Below are 13147 nucleotides of genomic sequence, written 5' to 3'. Positions count from 1 at the left end.
CAAGAGAAGAGGTGCTGGAAGGGGGAATTGCCACCCACGTGATTTGATGTCTGAGTGACAGGAGCGTTGAGGTCAAAGCAGATCTACCAGGATACCTGCAAAGTGTTTACCTTGGATAATGAGGGACAGGTGGTCACAAAAAGACCTCGGTTCGGAAAATACTGCATGCCAGGGGTTCAGAAACAAGGAAGCAAAAAGTACTGAAATGCCTGAAAAATGTTTCTCTCAAATGTACATCAAACATAACTGCTGTCAATCAGGAACAACACTAAATGAGGCTGCTGGGGCCGGCGCCGTGGCTCAGTAGGTTAATCCTCCGCCTTCAGCAGCGGCATCCCATATGGGCGCCAGTTTTAGTCCCGGCTGCTCCTCTTCCAGTCCAGCTCTCTGCTATTGCCCGGGAAAGCAGTGAAGGATGGCCCAGGTCCTTGGGCCCCTGCACCTGCATGGGAGACTAGGAGGAAGCTCCTGGCTCCTGGCTTCGAATCTGCGCGGCTCCGGCCATTGCGGCCACTTGGGGAGTGAACCAACGGAAGGAAGACCTTTCTCTCTGTCTCTCTGTCTCTCTCTCTCTTACTGTCCGTAACTCTACCTGTCAAATAAATAAACAAAACAAAATAAAACAAAAAAAAAAAAAAAATGAGGCTGCTCTCCCAGGGAGCCCTGGGGGCTGAGAACTAGCACACACTGCACATGGGTCAGCGATGCATCAGTTATAAATGAGGCTGGTCACACACTCAGGCACACTGAAACCTTAGCTGTGTTCCGTCCACCTCGACAGCTGCTTCTGGATTGCACTTGCACCTAAATCTGTGCTGTGGACGAAGAGGGAGCTTCCTAAACAGAGCTGGGTCTTGGCTCTCGCACGTTTGAACCAGTTCATGAGCAGATTTGCAGCCTCCTAATTCGACAGGCATCTTCAGAAAAGAAAAAAGAAACACCTGGCACCACCAAAGAATAAAGCTGTGGGGGCTGGTGCTGTGGCACGGCGGGTTAACGCCGTGGCCTTAAGCACCAGCATCCCATATGGACGCCGGTTCGAGAGCTGGCTGCTCCACTTCTGATCCAGCTCTCTGCTATGGCCTGGGATAGCGGCAGAAGATGGCCCAAGTCCCTGGGCCCCTGCACCCGTGTGGGAGACCTGGAAGAAGCTTCTGGCTCCTGGCTTCGGATTGGCGCAGCTCAGGCCATTGTGGCCAGTTGGGGAGTGAACCACAGGATGGAAGACCTCTCTCTCTCTCTGCCTCTCCTCTCTCTGTGTAACTCTTAAAAAAAAAAAAAAAAGGAAGAAAGCTATGGTCCCTTACAACTAGAGATCAGAGAGATGAAAGAGAGTTTTCAGATTCTACAGCCCAAGGTCAAAACTGTGTGCACCCGGAGGCTGAGGGCCTTTCCCGCAGGTCTCACCAGGACGGTACAGCGAGCGAGCGCACACTCGGCACTCGGAACACACCTCGCACAAGGAACAGATCGGCAACAGTTGTTGGATCACCCTCACCCCGGGGAAGGCGTGAGAGTCACACCAGCTGTGTGTTGGGTGTCACTGACGAAAGACTGTGTGTTGGGTGTCACTGACGAACGACGGCCGTGAGCGGCATAAGCTGACAAGAGAGGAATCATGCTTCCGCGTCACGGTCTCCTCTGGCCACTGCGAGGTGTGAGCCCCAGCACCTCCGCTCCCTCACTGCACCATGAGGAAAGCCAGCTTCCGGGGCGCAGGGCAGCGAACTGCAGAACTGACGCTAACAGGGCACTCGGCCAGCCGCCACCTCTGGCTCTTGGCCCAGCGACTTCTTAGCCTGCGTGGGTCACCAGCCACTTCCTCCTCTGGAGAAGGGCTGAGGCTCAGAGGCTTGGGCAGGCCTTCGGCCCCAGAAGTCAAGGATGCTTCCTTTGACTTTGAATTTTGTCTTCTTGTCCGTTTTGATGCAAGTAAGACCCAAGAAGAGGCACAGCCCCCAACGATGTGAATGAGGGCTTGATCAGGGAGTGGGTTTTTGTTGCTGTTGATTTCTCAACAATGTTGCAGTGGATTCGTTTCTGAGAGGAGCAGTGTGGTGGGGGCAAGAGGCGCGGAGTCACCACACAGACCCCGGGAGTCGGGTGAAAGCAGGCTTGAGGCGAGCAGCCCACAGACTCATTTATTACAGTTGGAACTACATCTTATATAGCCAAGACCAGCCAATCTGGTCAAGGGGGGTCTATGCCCCAACCAATCACAGCCTGTTGCCAGGCAGGCTCCGTTGCCAGGTGGGTTCCAAAGCCATTCCTGAGTAACACACTCACTTGCCAGTGGCTACCTTGGCATGGCCATCTCATTCCACCACAGGTTTTCAGTGTGTTGGCATCCAGGACATTTGCATACAGCCTTACGGGCAGGTCTGGCTCTGAGCTGGTGCCCAGAAGTCCTGCTGGGCCCGGACCCTGGCCAGCATGGCTTCAGGACATCTGGGCAGAGCGGAAGGTGCCACCTCCTGACAGCCACCCGCCAGGCCTCCAGTTTCTGGTCTGTGTGTCCAAACGCCCAGGACCTCTGTGACTTTATTTGGAAATAGAGTCTTTGAAGAGAGGAGTCGTTAGGGTGGGCCTGGTGTCCTCACAAGAAAACACAGACACACACGTAGGGAGACCACCTCGGGAAGAAGCTGCCACAAGACACTGACGCCAAAGGTCACCATCACCCCCCACCAAGGCCTGGAGCAGGGTGTCCCCTGCAGGCTCAGAGCCCACCCTACCCACACCAGGACCCCAGCTGGAGTCTCCAAGGGCTGGGAGGGAAGAAGCTCCCGCGGAAAGTGCCTTCCCCACCCACATCTGTGGTCTTGGCAATGGCAGCCTAGGAAAAGACCACAGCATAGGCCGGCGCCGCGGCTCACTAGGCTAATCCTCCGCCTAGCGGCGCCGGCACACCGGGTTCTAGTCCCGGTCAGGGCGCCAGATTCTGTCCTGGTTGCCCCTCTTCCAGGTCAGCCCTCTGCTGTGGCCAGGGAGTACAGTGGAGGATGGCCCAAGTGCTTGGGCCCTGCACCCCATGGGAGACCAGGAAAAGCACCTGGCTCCTGGCTCCTGCCACCGGATCAGCGCCGTGCGCCGGCCGCAGCGCACCGGCTGCAGGCGGCCATTGGAGGGTGAACCAACGGCAAAAGGAAGACCTTTCTCTCTGTCTCTCTTTCTCACTGTCCACTCTGCCTATCAAAAAAGAAAAAAAAAAAAAGACCACAGCACCATGGCAGCACAGTGGGCACTGAAGACACAGCACGAGGCCCCCCGCCGGCCCTTCCCGCTGCAGCCAGCAGAAGCCGCGTTCTGCAGACCAGGACCGCATGTGGGCCGGTGACCTTTGCTCCGCACGTGCGCATGGAAGGGACCAGGCGTGGGGGTGACTTCTCCGGCAAGTCCAGCAGAGCCACCCCTGGGTGGGCTGCAGTGCAGCCATCAGCAACAAGGGAAGGAATCGGAAGAGAGAACCAGAGCTGCAGAGACCTGGAGAAACTGGCTGGGCTCAGACCCAGGCTCTGCACACGCTGGACACGGATGTGTAACCCAGGCGGTGCCCTGCTCCCGAGAGGCAGGACGGGTGCAAATCCCCACCACGGTGCCCTGCACTTGCTACTGGGGCTTCGGAAAGTTCGTGGAAAATGTGCATTCCCCAGAAATTCCATTCTGTCATGAGCGAACTGAAGGCCTCGGGCAAAGGGCCATGGCAGATGCTTTTACAGTCAATGCTGTGAGAGACTCAGGACCAGAGAGGCCTCGTGTGGAGAATCATGTGAGGTGGGGGCCTGGAACCTGAGTGAGGTGGGGAAGGGCTGGAGGAAACAGGGAGGTACGTGTCAGAGAGGCTGTGAGACCCCCCAGCGGCTGTGGCCTGGGAAGGGGCAGGGGCTCCCTGTGGGCACCCGGCCCAGGGTCTTGGTCCTGAGGCTCCCTCTTTGTGTCCCTGCCTCTGCGTGAACTTGAGTTGAGCAATCCCAGAACGTTCTAGAGAGGCACCCACACTGCCCTCCACTTCCAAAGGGGAATTGCCCAACTTGTTTGAAATGTGTAGCTCATCTAAGGATCCGGGACCAGTGTGAACACACACCAGCCCGTCAGGGGAAACTGTAGCCTGCGGAAGTTGAGCGGCTAAATAACACACAGTAAAGTGCTCCTCGAAGGGAAACTTCTCTCCTGAGTAAGAGCGAGGCACCCACTGCTCTGTCGCCGAGCCTCAGGACAACAGGTGTCGTCCCAAGCAGGTGCTTCATGGATTCTGCACATTGCTGAGAAAGTTCTTAACTCAGGTTTCCGCAAAGGAATAAAGACACAGCTACAGCAGTTGGAGCTCTAGATCCCCTTAAGCTCTGACCGGGTTTCACTGACACGTGGAGTGTCAGAGCCAGCCTGACTCCGCATACTTGGACAAAGATCAACGACATTCTGCAGGGAGGAGAGAACTTCCACTTTGACTATGGCCCTGTCTAAATATGTCAGAGTTTGTGGACTCAAGAAGCTTCCATAGCCTGGGCAGCTCATGACAAGAGCCTCAGGTGATCACTGGCATCATAAACAAGAGTGTCAATTGTTAAATCAACAGTGGGAGTCACTATGCACCTGCTCCCCATGTAGGACCTCTGTCCTTAATATGTTGCACTAGGAGAATTAATGGTGAAACTAGTCTTCAAACAGTACTTTATACTTTGTGTGTCTGTGTGGGTGCAAGCTGTTGAAATTTTTACTTGTATAGAGTTGATCTTCTGTATATAAAGATAATTAAAAATGAATCTTAATGAAGAATGGGATGGGAGAGGGAGTAGGAGATAGGATGGTTTGGGGGTGGGAGGGTGGTTATGCAGGTAAGAACTGCTAAAATTCAAAAGTTGTACTTTGGAAATTTATATTTATTAAACAAAAGTTTTGTATTAAAAGGGCATTCTGAGAACATTTCTCCAAGTCAGCTATCTAGGAAAGATAAGCTGACCATCTCCCCACACGTGCGGGCTCACACAGCAACCCAGTCACCTCCAGATGGATGCGTGCAGGTCTCACAGCTCTGAGAGATGTGATTGCACTGAGACCTGTGCATGGTGGGTGAGAGGTTGCCTAGGAGGTGAGAACTGGGCTGGCGTGGAGTGCACACTGGTAGGGGTGTACGTGGGTCATAGGGTTTGGGGGACAGTCGTTACAAGACGCACCGTGGGAGCAGACAGAGCTGACCCCTTCAGAGCCCAGACCCCTTCCCGCTGACATCTCACTTCCCAAGCACTGAGGCCGCCAGCAGATGCGGGGTCTGGGTGCAAGTCGGGAATCATCAGCATGGACCTAACAAAGTGGCCTTGTGAGAGGCGGGCTTTTGTGGCTTCAAGTGTCAGAAACCCAACTCAAGCGAGCTTAAGTATAAAAGAAATTTAGGTATACATATAAATGTACCAGATCCTGGGATCCGCAAAAAAGAGGGGTGAACAGTCGAGAGCAGGGGCACCCTGGCTTCAACTGGAGCGGCCTTGACACGGCCAGGAGCCTTCTGTCTGCGTGGGCTCCCTCCACCCTCAGCACAGCCGGGCGTCCCTGCTGGCCAGACACAAGGCCACACAGCCCATGGAGTTGGGGCCTGGGGCCTGCACAGTTCCACCTCAGAGAGTCCTGGCAGATTCCAGCCAGCTGTGGTCCGGGTGATGGGGTCAGGGATAGCCACGTGGTTAGGACGCAGAGCAGGGCAGGGTCTGGAAATAGGCAGAAACTTCCCAGAATTAATGGCAGGTTGGTGGGTGGGGGACAGAGAGGAAGGGGTGTCCCTGGCAAGCAAGGCCACCGATTTCTCTGAGGCTGAGGGCCGGGTGGCTGAGGCCAGGTTTCGAGGGGACAGGCCTTGAGCAGCAGTATTCAGACTCTGGATGGTGACAAAACAGCCCGGGATCAACGCCACAGCAACACGCCCATCTGGAAACACCGTCTGCCCTGCCTGCCACGTTCTCACCAAGACGCACTGCGTTCCCCCAGTTCCCCTCAGCACCACAAGCATGAGAAGCACATTGCTATTCAGCACCCAAATGACAAGCAAGCAAGCAGGCCTGGGGTGCCTGAACTGATTAAGCCAGCTAGTGATAACTCAGAAGGATCAGGCCCTCTGAATAATGAGGCCCGATAGTAACAGCAGGGCAAGACAAACTAAGCCCTTGGGAATGAGCTGAAGAGGAATTTTTAAGTGTTTTGAATAGTTTCAGGGTTTTATGAGAACAACGTCACGCCTAAGAAAACAGTTGAGGTAAAACGAGGTGAACTCTCACCTTATGGCTACACTTTTACTTTGCAGTCAAAACTTAATAAGAAGTAATTGTTCATGCACCTCGGGTTTTATGAGCCCTTCCAGGTTTCCTGGAGATTAGCAGCTGCCACACATGGGTGGCCCAAGGCTATTATTGAGATGGATTTGTTCTGAGAAGCGCGGTAGGGGCAAGAGGCGTGGAGTCACCACGCAGACCCTGGGAGTCAGGTGAAATCGGGCCAGAGGCGAGCAGCCCACAGAATCGTTTATTTCAGTTGGTACAGCAGCTTATATAGCCAAGGCAGCCAATCTGGTCAAGGGGAGGTTTATGCCCTAACCAATCACAGCCTGTTGCTAGGCAGTTTCCAAAGCCATCCATTCACGGTGGGAGTCACTCCTGCCAAAGCAGCAGGAGATGGGCGCTCACACTGGGTGACGACAATGCCAGGTGCTGGATGATGACTGTACTCACCCCCTGGTATACACTCATCAGGAGTGAAATGATTTCACTATGCTACACACACAGCTTCATTCGAGAGGCTTACGTCAAGATAACAGAATTATTCCAAAATGTTTAATGTAAGCTAGTGCCTGCTGTGTAACTCCTATTACTTTAGCAAATGCAATTATACATCAAAACACCCAGACATAGTTCTAACTGTGGGAAATTTTGCATTAAAGAAACCCTATTCTTAGACTTGCATGTCCAGTAGTGGTCTTTTTATTTCCATCTTAGTCAGAAGTCCAGATTTAGAACATTTTCCACTCACCAAATAAAGCACGTGTTAGTATGTGAACTGCATCTCAATGTAACTCTTTTTTTAATTGATAAAATAGGTTTCATTGATTTTTTTTTTTAAACTGCTCTTCAAAGTCACTGCTTAAAGAATGTAAAGATAGGGGCCGGCCCCGTGGCATAGCCGGTAAAGCTGCCACCTGCAGTGCCAGCATCCCATATGGGCACCAGTTCTAGCCCCGGCTGTTCCACCTCTGATACAGCTCCCTGCTGCGGCTTGGGAAAGCAGTAGAAGATGGCCCAAGTGTTTGGACCCCTGCACTGCATGGGAGACCAGGAGGAAGCTCCTGGCTCCTGGCTTCAGATTGGCACAGCAGATTGGGGAGTGAACCAGCAGTTGGTAGACCTCTCTCTCTCTGCCTCTCCTTCTCTGTGTGTAACTCTGACTTTCAAATAAATAAATAAATATTTTTTTTAAAAAAAGAATGTAAAGCTAAACCACAGGCTAAGAGAAGATAAGCTTATCTTTTAATTCAGTTTTCCATAAACTTTTTGAAGTTCCCTTGTAAATGCTATATATGAACACACAAACAGATTTATGGATTTTTGTGTGAGAGAGACAAATATTTTGAAAAAGGCTGGATTGTAAACATATGTTTTCATATTCATCAACATTACCTATTGAAAGAATTTTTGAGGATGAACAAAGAATAAATTACAAATACACCAGGAATTCTTCCTGCATTTATAAATTGATGCATTATTGTGCTCTAACATGGTGGGTTAGTCTCTAAGGGGTCTTCCTGGCTCCAACACTGACTCCAGGAAGCTGGGATGATTTTTCGTACAGAATGTGCATGTCTTTGTGCATATGCAAGTGTGATTAGAGCAGTCAGTTCAAGTTTTAAGTTTATCCTCAACTTCAGATTTTGCTTGCACCTTTAGTCAGTATCATGAACACGTCCTGGGGAGCCAGAGCTGGTTTCCAATCCTTTCCCTGACACATGAACTGTGCACTCTTGGGAGTCAGGTAATCTAATCACGACTAGTTGTTTCTCCTTGAGAAAGTGGGGCTTGTAGTGAGACCACCTGCAAGGCTATTTATGGACTATGAATGTGTAAATAAGTTCCATTGTGAGGTGTCTGAAAGTTTATCTAAATTCATACCAACTCAGAGCAAGCCATTCTTAAAAACCCCATCATGTAATGAAGCTCTTTTTACAAACGGGGAACACGTCCAGTCCCAAGGAAAGAAAACATACCCCCAGAGAGCGCCCCAGACTCCGGATCCTAATTTCTGTTCTTCCAATCTAAGCATGTTAAAACCCTGGCCCAGGTCAGGCACCCACAAAGCCGCCTTTCCACCACAACTCTGGTGTGTATTAAACATTTAGTGAGCACCGTGAAATGCTCTACACACTTCTCATTTCATTCTCCAGTGACCGGCGAAGCAGCCCGGGTCACTTTCTCTACCCTAAGAAAGAGGGCACGAGGACGCAGAACTTCCGTATTGTCAGCAGCCACACGGGGGTGAGGGACACCGCCAGGACCGGAGCTTGGGCGGGGAAAACAGCTCTGGCGAGGGGCAGATCTGGATGGGCACAGCCCTGAGACCCAGAGGTCACCCACAGAGCCCTCCTGAGGGCCTCTGGCTGGGCCTCAGGCCACATCCCTACACCACCGAGCGCCCTTTCAGCATTCAACATAGGCACGAGCTAGAAGTCAGAATGGGGCACCCTCTGATAAGACAGCTGGAAACGGGGCTTGACGGCATGACCCTGATGCATCTCCCAGCCCTGCGGATGCCTTGTGCACACAGCAGAGTCCCCTCTAGGGCTTGAATTTGGACAAAGGACTCCAGGGCCAACATGAAGTGCCGCCATGGCCAGGCTGGCTCCCCCAGCCCCAGCTGCCTCCTGCCAACCCCGGAGGTGGGAGCCACCCCTGGCCTCTTGGCTGGCCCGTGGGGAGTGTGGCCATGCTGCAAGACGCTGAGAAGTTTATAAACTGGGCTCTGGGGAGTCACATTCGCCCAAAGAAGCTGCCCAGCCAGACCCCAAGGGCACGTGAGCCCCACAGGCAGAGGGACCCCAAGTGGCACTGTGCCTGCCTCCAAATCAGAAAGAAAACAGCAGGAAGCCACGGGAGCATCACGGCACTCGCTCCAGCGCAGAACTCCCCGATGCTGCCGGGTTACTGCTCCCATGCGCCCGCGCTCTCCCATTTAAACAGTTGCCTGCTAAGATTTATGAACGGTTTACCCAATTCCGACCTTCCGCTGCCACATGATCAAAGCCAGCCAAGCTTCTCAGATGTCAGAGATAAGCGCCCTTGCAGTGCTACTTAGTAAAAGGTCAAGAGAGCAATGAGATTGAGCTTCCAACTCGCAGTTTTGTGACACACTAAATGCTCCTGTAATCTTATCTCTCCCCACAGAAACTACTTCATTGCCAGTTTCTAAGGCCTTGAGTGCCACAAGGGCGGAACACACAGCCAGCTCCAAGACAGCAGCCTCCAGCCGGACATGTGGTTATGCCACTCTGCCACTTCTGCGGGCACGAACTGAGAAAGGGGGCAGTGTTGAGGCCTAATGGGTTGAGTTGCCACTTGCAACCCTGGCATCCCATCACCGGTTCATATCCCCGCTGCTCTACTTCCAAGCCAGCTCCCTGCTAGTGGCCTAGGCAAAGCAATGGAAGATGGCCCCAGTGTTTGGGCCCCTGCTACCCAAGTAGGAGACCTGGATGAAGCTCCTGGCTCCTGGCTTCAGCCTGGCCCAGTGCTGGCCACCCAGCCATCTGGGAAGTGAACCAGTGGATGGAAGATCTCCCTCTCTCTCTGTCTTTCCCTCTCTCTGTATAACTCTTTCAAAATAAATAAATTTTTTTAAAAAAGCCTCTTTTCTTATGGAAAAGATGATGCAATTTGGAAATAACTGATTTACAAATACTTCTTGGACATTAAATTGGTAGCCAGTGTTTCTTCTTCTGAAGACTTATTCATTTATTTATTTATTTGAAAGGCAGTTATATAGAGAGAGGGAGAAGCAGAGAGAGAGAGAGACAGAGAAATCCTCTATCAGATGGCCACAACCGCTGGAGCTGGGCCAGCCTGAAGCCAGGAGCTTTATCCAAGTCTCCCACGTGGGTTCAGGGACCCAAGCACTTGGGCCATCTTCTGCTGCTTTCCCAGGCACATCAGCAGGGAACTGGATTAGAAGTGGAGCAGCCAGGACTCCAGTATCCCAGGCAGTGGCTTAACCCCCTGTGCCCACTGCCAGCCCCTCCAATTTTCTTAACCAAAGAGTGAGCAAAAAGAAATAAGAGAAAAACTTCAAACACATATCATGATTCTTATCAGCCAGTCTGGCCAATGAAAAAATAGTAATTTTTTAAAAGCATAAATAATTTGGAATGCTTTTTGTTTGATTAAATTAGGGACAAGCTACAGGAGATTCAGTATAATTTGAATGTCAGGTAAATAACATTAATATTTCCAAAATATTTTATATGATATTGTGTTGTGCATTATATCAGGTATACTAAAAAAGTATTTGTTGTTTATCTGACATTCAACTTTAACTGGAAATTCTGTATTTTAATGCACTATATCTGTAACTGTAGGTTGTTTCTGTATTTGGTCAGCATTTTTGAAGTTAAAAAAAAATAATAACCCTGAGAGCCTCAGAACTGACAGCCAGCACCGATGGGATCAGAATCCTTTGTTCTGGGCTCAGAGGAGACTGACAAGCAAGTGAGGCTCCGCGCAGGTTAGAGGTGGGCGTTAACCCTGCAAATGTTGCCCACCCTACCTGGTAGGTGGGGGGTGGTTTACCACGGGGGCAAATTTAGTGACTAAAAGCAGAATCTGTACTTTGTATTAGGTTTTTTTTTTTTTTTTTTAATCTTGATTGCTGGTTTTGAGGAGGGCCAGGCTTCGGTCGCAGGAAGCCCGTGAGCCTCAGACGTGAGAGGGCTGGGAGGGAAGCCCCTGGCCGCAAGGGCTCTGGACTGAAAGCTCGCCACCCCCTTCTGCTGCTGCATCTGGCTTCAAGCCCACCTTGGTCCTGCAAAGGCACAGCAGCGCCATGCACAGTCCTCATCGTCGTGACTCTCAGGAGGAGCGAGGGAGGAAGTGGCTCTTTCTTTCTTTCTTTCTTTTGTTTGACAGGCAGAGTTAGACAATGAAAGAGAGAGACAGAGAGAAAGGTCTTCCTTCCGATGGTTCACTCCCAAAATGGCCACCACGGCCGGTGCACTGCGCTGATCCGAAGCCAGAAGCCAGGTGCCCCCTCCTGGTCTCCCATGGGGTGCAGGGCCCAACGACCTGGGCCATCCTCCACTGCACTCCCAGGCCACAGCAGAGAGCTGGACTGGAAAAGGGGCAACCGGGACAGAATCCGGTGCCCCAACCGGGACTAGAACCTGGGGTGCCGGCGCCGCAGGTGGAGTACTAGCTTAGTGAGCTGTGGCGCCGGCCCACTTTTTCCTTCCTTTCCTTCCTTTCCTTCCTTTCCTTTCCTTTCCTTCCTTTCCTTCCTTCCTTCCTTCCTTCCTTCCTTCCTTCCTTCCTTCCTTTCTCTTCCTTCCTTCCTTCCTTCCTTCCTTCCTTCCTTCCTTCCTTCCTTCCTTCCTTTCTTTCTTTCTTTCTTTCTTTCTTTCTTTCTTTCTTTCTTTCTTTCTTGATTTACTTATTTGAAAGGCCGAGTCACAGAGAGGCAGAGGCAGACAGAGTCAGAGGGAGAGAGAGAGAGAAAAAGGGAAGGCTTCCATCCACTGGTCCACTCCCCAAATAGCCTCAACAGCCAGAGCTGGGCTGATCCAGACAGGAGCTTCTTCTGGGTCTCCCATGTGGGTACAGGTGCCCAGAGACTTGAGCCATCTTCTACTGCATTCCTAGGTCATAGCAGAGAGCTGGATCAGAAGTAGAGCAGCCGGGACTCAAACCAGCACCCATATGGAATGCCAGCACTGCAGGCAGCAGCTTTACCCACTATACCACAGCGCCAGCCCTGGGAGTGGCACTTTCATAGGAGGAGTGGAAGACAGAGAGGATGGGGAAGAGACTTGTGCATTGGACAAGGAAGAGAGGACGAGGGGGCATAAATGTGCTCTGCGTGTCCAGAGGAGAGGGGACTGGGAGGGAGGCTGTCCTTTCATTGGAGACCAGAGGGTAGGACCACACTGGACAGTGGCTGCTGAGGGGAGGGCCCTGCCCCAGCGTGGAGAACTGGATGGGACAAGAGCAACAGCTCAGTTCCAACCTCTGGACGTGCTTTGGCTTCCTCGCCACATTTAGTCCATGGTCCTTGACCACATTCCAGAGTTAGCCCCTACTAACAAAGGGCAGCCAGCATGCAACAGCTTCCTAAGTAATTTGCTGTCTGCGTTTCTCTCCATTTGACTTTTTTAATGCTGTGTGTCTGATCAATTCACTTGAAGTTCTAATGTTATGGAGTAAGGTGAGCAGCAAACGGTTCCGTTTTATTGGACCGGAAGGTGGTCTGGCCTGCAGGACGTCCCTGGTCTTGGTTTGATCTTTGCTGGGCCCTGATTGGCTCCGTGATCTCCATCCTCATTTGCTCAACTATAGAAAAGTTAGAGCCCGTGTGTCAACCTGGGTTGGGTCAGGGAGGCAGAAGCCATGCTAAGTACTAAAGACAAAGCAATTTCAGGAATTCAATACAGGTGGACGTGTCGAGCAGACGATGGAAGGACCAACAGCCACGCAGGGACCAGGAGAGTAGTAACCTAACTTCATCTCTAAACTATTTGATAATGGGGTTAATCAACCCAGCTGTTAGAGGTCTGGAGGCAACGGTCACAGATCTGGCAGGTGGTGAGAACAGGTCTGGAGGGTAGCAGAGACTTTACATGGGGAATCATGTTCCCCTGGGTCAGGAAGAATCTAGGTGGGAAGACAGGCACAGAGCAAGGGTTGGGGATGGAGGCGCACGGCTCTCGACACAGGTGAGTCTACTCAAAGGCTGCCGTTCCCTAATGCATGATGTTAATAGGGGGGTTTAGCAATGCTGTCCTTTTCATAGCCCGCACAAGGAGAGGTCTCCAGCCACACTTGCTTTGCAGCTACAAGAGACAGACCATTTCCTTAAGGTTGATCTCGGGATACATTTGTGCTTTGAACTGAGACTTCCAACTCCGAACTTT

This window comes from Oryctolagus cuniculus, chromosome 10, assembly GCF_964237555.1.
Source record: "Oryctolagus cuniculus chromosome 10, mOryCun1.1, whole genome shotgun sequence".
NCBI classification, from domain to species: domain Eukaryota; kingdom Metazoa; phylum Chordata; class Mammalia; order Lagomorpha; family Leporidae; genus Oryctolagus; species Oryctolagus cuniculus.
Note: the sequence above shows the minus strand (reverse complement) of the source record.